The sequence below is a fragment of the Portunus trituberculatus genome, chromosome 44, assembly GCF_017591435.1.
Source record: "Portunus trituberculatus isolate SZX2019 chromosome 44, ASM1759143v1, whole genome shotgun sequence".
Taxonomy (NCBI): Eukaryota; Metazoa; Arthropoda; class Malacostraca; order Decapoda; family Portunidae; genus Portunus; species Portunus trituberculatus.
In genome coordinates this window covers 4,484,258-4,490,553 of record NC_059298.1, presented here as the reverse complement: position 1 = coordinate 4,490,553, position 6,296 = coordinate 4,484,258, and the positions used below count along the sequence as shown (strand labels likewise).

Genomic DNA, 6,296 nt, shown 5'->3' with positions numbered 1-6,296 from the left:
CTTACCCGGTCCTCTCGATTGTGTGTGTGTGTGTTTGTGTGTGTGTGTGTTTGATTATGAGAGAGAGAGAGAGAGAGAGAGAGAGAGAGAGAGAGAGAGAGAGAGAGAGAGAGAGAGACACACCTATTACTACCAACAGTCCAATATTGACTAATTAATTTTTATGACTATAACAATAAACAGAATACTAACCATATACACGTTTCCCACCACCACCACCAGTACACCACCAGTAAATGCTGACTCATTACAACACAAGAGGCGTTACATTAGCAATAAGTTATACAGGTTATTAAGTGTGTGTGTAATTCACTGTTTGATCTGCTGCAGTCTCTGACGAGACAGCCAGACGTTACCCTACGGAACGAGCTCAGAGCTCATTATTTCCGATCTTCGGATAGGCCTGAGACCAGGCACACACCACACACCGGGACAACAAGGTCACAACTTCTCGATTTACATCCCGTACCTACTCACTGCTAGGTGAACAGGGGCTACACGTGAAAGGAGACACACCCAAATATCTCCACCCGGCCGGGGAATCGAACCCCGGTCCTCTGGCGTGTGAAGCCAGCGCTCTAACCACTGAGCTACCGGGTACGTGTGTGTGTGTGTGTGTGTGTGTGTGTGTGTGAATAGAATAGAATAGAATGTATTCATTTGCTCAGACTTTATACAAGTATGGAGCACAGCTCCTTAATATTACTCACAATCTATTTCTTGAACTATTTACCTAAAGTCTTAACACTGCTCTAATGAAATATGACAAGTTGTTTAGCGTATCTATATTATTATTTTGCATTAAGGTAATAAATTTCAACTGGTTTGGATTTACTCTGTAAACGGTAGGTATATATCTATTTCTTAATAAGACAGTTTCCTGTTTTTGACATTCCAGTAATACGTGGTACTCATCACTTACATAACCATCATCACATTTGTTATAAATACGTTCTTCTCTTCTTATTTCACGGTACCTTCCTGTGATTAGTGGCAATTTGTTATTTCCAGCACGCAGTTTGCTTATATGTATACGGTTCATCTTTGACAGTTTAACAAGATAATCCTCTATTCCATACACTTCCTTAAATATTCTATAACTACTACATATATTTTTTGTTGCTACGTTTCGGTACCAAGTTGTTATCCACAAATCTTTTAACCTCCGTTCCACGGTCAGTTTGAACCGTTTCGGGTTCTCAATAGTTTGATTCAACCAGACACCAGACAAACCACATTCAATACAAATACTTCGTACGTAAGATAACCATGGTGATAGATAAACCCCAGACTGATATAAACGTAATAAACACAAATACATTACATGACATAATTTAGTACTTTTCCCTATGATTAATCTGCACCAATAATTCATCATTCTACATTTTATAGTTATTTCCACTGGATAGATTCCCAATTCACCATATACAATATCAGTACTAGTATACCTATGTACATACAAAACATATTTACAAAATTTCATTTGTAATAATTCCAACTCTCTTATCCCATCATTACCCCAAACTTCACATCCATACAACATAACAGACAGCACCATACTATTATACATTTCTAACTGGATATCAATTGGTAGGTCATATTTGCGGGAATTGCCAACTACAGCGTACATGGCCTTATTTGCTTGTTCCTTAAGTGCCAGTTGGCCTTTCCTAAATCGCCCATTATAATTAAATAGCGTACCCAAATATTTATATTCACTAACTACCTCAATATCCTCTTCTCCAAAATGAAACTTAAAATTATTGGTTCGAACTCTACCTCTACTGAATATTACTATTTTTTGTTTTACTACAGTTTACCTTTAGTTTCCAATTATGACAATAGTTCTGAAGAGCAACCAAAGCACGCTTCATATTTTGTTCACTATCACACAAAATAATAGTATCATCGGCATACATTAGCACCAATAATTTCAAGTAGTCATTTAGAAGATTATCATTAAAATTCAAATAGTTACAATTATGTTCGATAAGTTGATCGTGTAAATCGTTCACATAAAATGCAAATAATGTGTGTGTGTGTGTGTGTGTGTGTGTGTGTGTGTGTGTGTGTGTGTGTGTGTGTGTGTGTGTGTGTGTGTGTGTGTGTGTGTGTGTGTGTCATTATCTTTAGATTTATTGATATACATTAGGTCAGATTTTTTCCTCCGAAATTCCCAGTTATTTACGATTTTCTATAAACAAGTAAAGTATGAAATTAGTTGTCTAGGTAATAGTTTTGCCAATATGTTTATCGTTTTTTTTTATAATATATCTTTATTGCAGCCAATTGTTGGATTGACCTTTCAATCAGTCCATCTAGCAAGCAATCACTTCTGCCTTCTCTTTCACACAATTGACTTGAGTTCTGCCTTCACAGTTCGCCTGTTGCCTCTCTACTTGCTTTGATTAACTTTCCAATCACCGTTTGAACAATTTGAAACTCCCTATTCTTTATCCCTGCCTCCCTCATTACACCCTCACCGCTTGTTTCAGCCACCACCAGTTTGCTTCATAAGTCCTTCTCCACCTCCCTCCGTCTATCCTTTGTTCTTTTAGTCTATTTGCAATCCATGAAATATTCTAGATAGTTTCATTTTCGTTATTACAACTCAATTCAAATCCAGCTTCCTTAAAAAAGTGATCCGTTAATGATACGTCTTTACTTTTCATTTTTTTTTTTTTTTTTTATCTTTATTCGTTGATTCATGTTTCCAGTGCCTTCAAAACACCATACAGGCAGGGATCACTTGAAAGGAACCGTGTGTGTGTCTCTCTCTCTCTCTCTGTGTGTGTGTGTGTGTGTGTGTGTGTGTGTGTGTGTGTGTGTGTGTGTGTGTGTTACATTGTACTGTACATATGTACAATTCAGAGAGAGAGAGAGAGAGAGAGAGAGAGAGAGAGAGAGAGAGAGATTATTATTATTTATTATAATCTATTTAGTACAAAGGGAAGCGTCGAACTGTTACAATGAAATAAAGGAAAGTACTGGGACACATTTTTAGCTTGAGATTTGTGTATCATTAAACCATTTTATTGACATTAGGAGGTCACAAGATTAATGGCCACAGTCTTCAGTATTTTAATCCCCACACGTAAGTTTCTGAAGCTGTATAATATCACAAAATAGTAAGCAGAATGAATATGAGAACGTGCCCTGGTACTGAAGGGATTAAGTATTACACGACAGGATACAATGATTGATAAAAACAAAATTAATACAATTGAGTTTGTATAGTGATTGGTTTGGAAGGTGAAAGAGCGTGGCTAGTTTGTACCAAGGTAGTGTTTGGTTTGTGCCGGCGCTCCACCACGAGCTTCATATGCTCGTTTACCATCAAATTGCTCTTTTTCTTGTTGGCAGCTTTTGGGAGGAAAGGGGGAAGAGACTGAAGCAAGGTCAGGAGTTCAGTTTGCGGCTGGACTCATTCAACTTCCAAACAGCAAGTCAGCAGGAACGTCTCTCCAGACACCATACCTGGAGCCATCTATCCAGACTGTGCAGCTCACGGTTTGTGTTGTAGGGAGGGTTACGCACAGAGCAGCGGTAGAGAACGGGAATCCACGTGACGGTGGTGTTTTGGGCGGTGGAGTGACGTGCCGCTGATGTGTGGAGGCGAGCACAGCACAGCACAGCACAGCGGAGGTGAGGTTGGTGATCTTGCGTATGTTAAGAAATAGTGTAAGGGTTTTGGTGTTCAGTGTGCGCCTTGACACAGGCACTGCAGTAGTAACATAGGTTTCAGGAAGTTGATATGTTATGTCCGTAACTTGAGGGTTTTAAGGAACCATCGCATCAGTGTAGTACCTACTTGATCTAGTTTTTTACTATCTTATTGTAAAGTGAAAGGTCTATGGGCGTTTGAGATTAATAGCCAGAGTCTTCACTATTTTAGCTTCTCGCCTAAGTCCCTGAAGCTTCATAACCTGAATGAATATGAAAACGCCTCCTGGTATTGAAGGGGTTAAGTGTCGGGATCCTAAGTCTCCACAAGTAATAAATTTGACGCTAATCGGTTTCAGATTATATTGCGTAATTCTGTTACCTCATTATAGGTGTTAAAATCGGTAGAAAGTATCGGTAAAAAGTAACGGGACAGAATTTGTCACGGAACGAAGATTAAATTTCATTAGAACCGTGGCCTTGGCAGTGTCTTAAAACTCCTAGAATAACGAGGGTGACTTGGACAGAACTTAAACGTTACATTTATTACAGGTAATCTTTGACATAAAATAGCATAAGGGTGACGTACGAGGGTGACGTAACCAAAACTGAAAGTTATCAGGTTAGAATGAGAAGTAATCGGTGATTTGGAAAATGAGGTTTGTGGATATAACCATGAAATTAAGTTCTTAAGTGAAGGGTAAATAACGGTCTATATTTTTATCAGTTACCTTTATATTTGTAAGTTGTATGGGAGATGAGTATGGATGGCAGGAATCAAAATCAGTGAATGTATCGTAGCAAGAAGAGGTAGAGAGGGAACAGTGGAATGTGAGGAAATGCAAGAGGAAGAGACAAGAGGGAGATGATGCTAGTGAATGACTGAATAGGCATAATAGGGATAAGAGTAGATCGAAAGTGAATGGAATGGCTAGTGTTGCAGCTGGAGGCATGTAGAGGAGTGACAGAATGATTGGGGCAGTGAAGGTGGTTGTGGAGAATGTGCCGTGCTAGTTGGAAAGGTATAATTAGTGAACAGGATACTGCTGCTTTTGTTCTACTTGTTTTCCTTGTCCTTTACAGGAGTTGACGATCCAAAGGTCTGGCTCTGCAGCGATCCCGAGCCTTCTGTACCATCAGGGAAGGGCTCCGCCTCGCACGGCACCTTCATTACACCCCTGGCCCTTCTCTCAACACCACCTGCCTTTTGGTAAATTACCGGCAAACGCCTGATGATGCCGCCGCCGCCGCTGCTGCTGCTGCTGCTGCTGCCGCCGCCGCCGTCGTCGCCGTCGCCGTTCAAGGAGAGAGTCTGCCTCCCATCACACACATTTGCCCACCCAGCAAATGCCACTGTCGCCGGAGGGAATAGAGATGTGGGTTGCCCTGCCAAATTCCTTCATATGTGGTGTTGATGTAATTGCTTACATAGCTATCTATGATGGTGCGGTGCCATTTCTGATTTGTAATTAAGTTACATTCCCTCAATTGTGCTGTTGTACGTACCCTTACTGTGCATTTCCATGTAATGTTGTGCATTCCCATGTAATGCTGTTAATGTACTTGTTACTGAATAATAAATTGAAATCTTGATTCTTTTGGTAAATTTTTACTTTCGTAGAAATATTTGATTTTAAAACACTCGCCTCGATCTACATTAACTGAACAATGGTAACTAACACATTACACTCAGAAATAAAAACACAGCAATTATTTTTTTCTATTTATAACACAAATATAATAAGACTTGTTGGCTACAACGGTTACCAAATACAAAAAACACGAGTGACGACTACAATGGTTATAAAAAAAATTCATGGTTATAAAAAAATTCAATCTGATGCAAAATTTCCAAAAAATGGAAAATTAGCAAAAAAAAAACAGATTGCCCAGGATAAAAAAGAAAAAAAACCCAAGAAAAAAAAATTCAGAAATTGCCAAAAATAGAGGGGGGTAAAAGAAATCCAAAATTGCCAAATAAAGGGTAAAAAACCCAAAACTGCCATAAAAAAACCTGGAAAACTACCTTATTGCCGCCAAAAAAGGTAAAAAAACCAAAAAACTGCCCAAAAACCCCAAAAAACTGCTTAAAAAACCTGGAAAACTACCATAAATTGCAAAAAAAACCCAAAAAACTGCCCAAAAACCCAAAAAACTGCCCTAAAAAATCCTATAAGTCGAAAATACTCGAAAGAGTCTCCGGAGATAAGGTGGATGCATATTGACGTAAAAATTAAACGAAAGAGTCTCCCTTCACTTTTATCAAACATTTTCTACAAAAATTTTCAACAACCTAAAACCACTAACATTACAAATAGTATAAAAATTGAAAAAATTACAGAAACAAAATATCTACTTAAATACAGTGAAAATAGTTTAAAAACAAAATAGTTTAAAGAGTCTATAAAAATGTTCAACTTAGTACAAGTATGAAAAAACAATGAGTGATTTTTATAGTGAAAAAGTCTACACAAATTTTCAACTTATAAAAAAAATATAAAAAAATATTATAAAAAAAATATAAAAGCTGAGAAGTACAAGTATGAAAATAAAAAAATATTATAAAAAAAATATAAAAGCTGAGAAGTACAAGTATGAAAATAATGAGTGATTTTTATACAGTGAAAAAGTCT

At 37.8% G+C, this 6,296-nt stretch overlaps 1 long non-coding RNA gene across 3 annotated transcripts in view; it reads left to right on the top strand.

The window, feature by feature from the left end:
• LOC123518594 overlaps positions 1-5,250 on the top strand; it is a 69,483-nt gene extending 64,233 nt beyond the window's left edge. For all 3 annotated transcript variants that reach the window (XR_006678826.1, XR_006678827.1, XR_006678828.1), the window contains 2 exons: positions 3,364-3,650; positions 4,747-5,250. This is a non-coding gene — a long non-coding RNA (uncharacterized LOC123518594). The remainder of the gene's footprint in view (positions 1-3,363; positions 3,651-4,746) is intronic.
• The last annotated feature ends 1,046 nt before the right edge of the window (positions 5,251-6,296 follow it).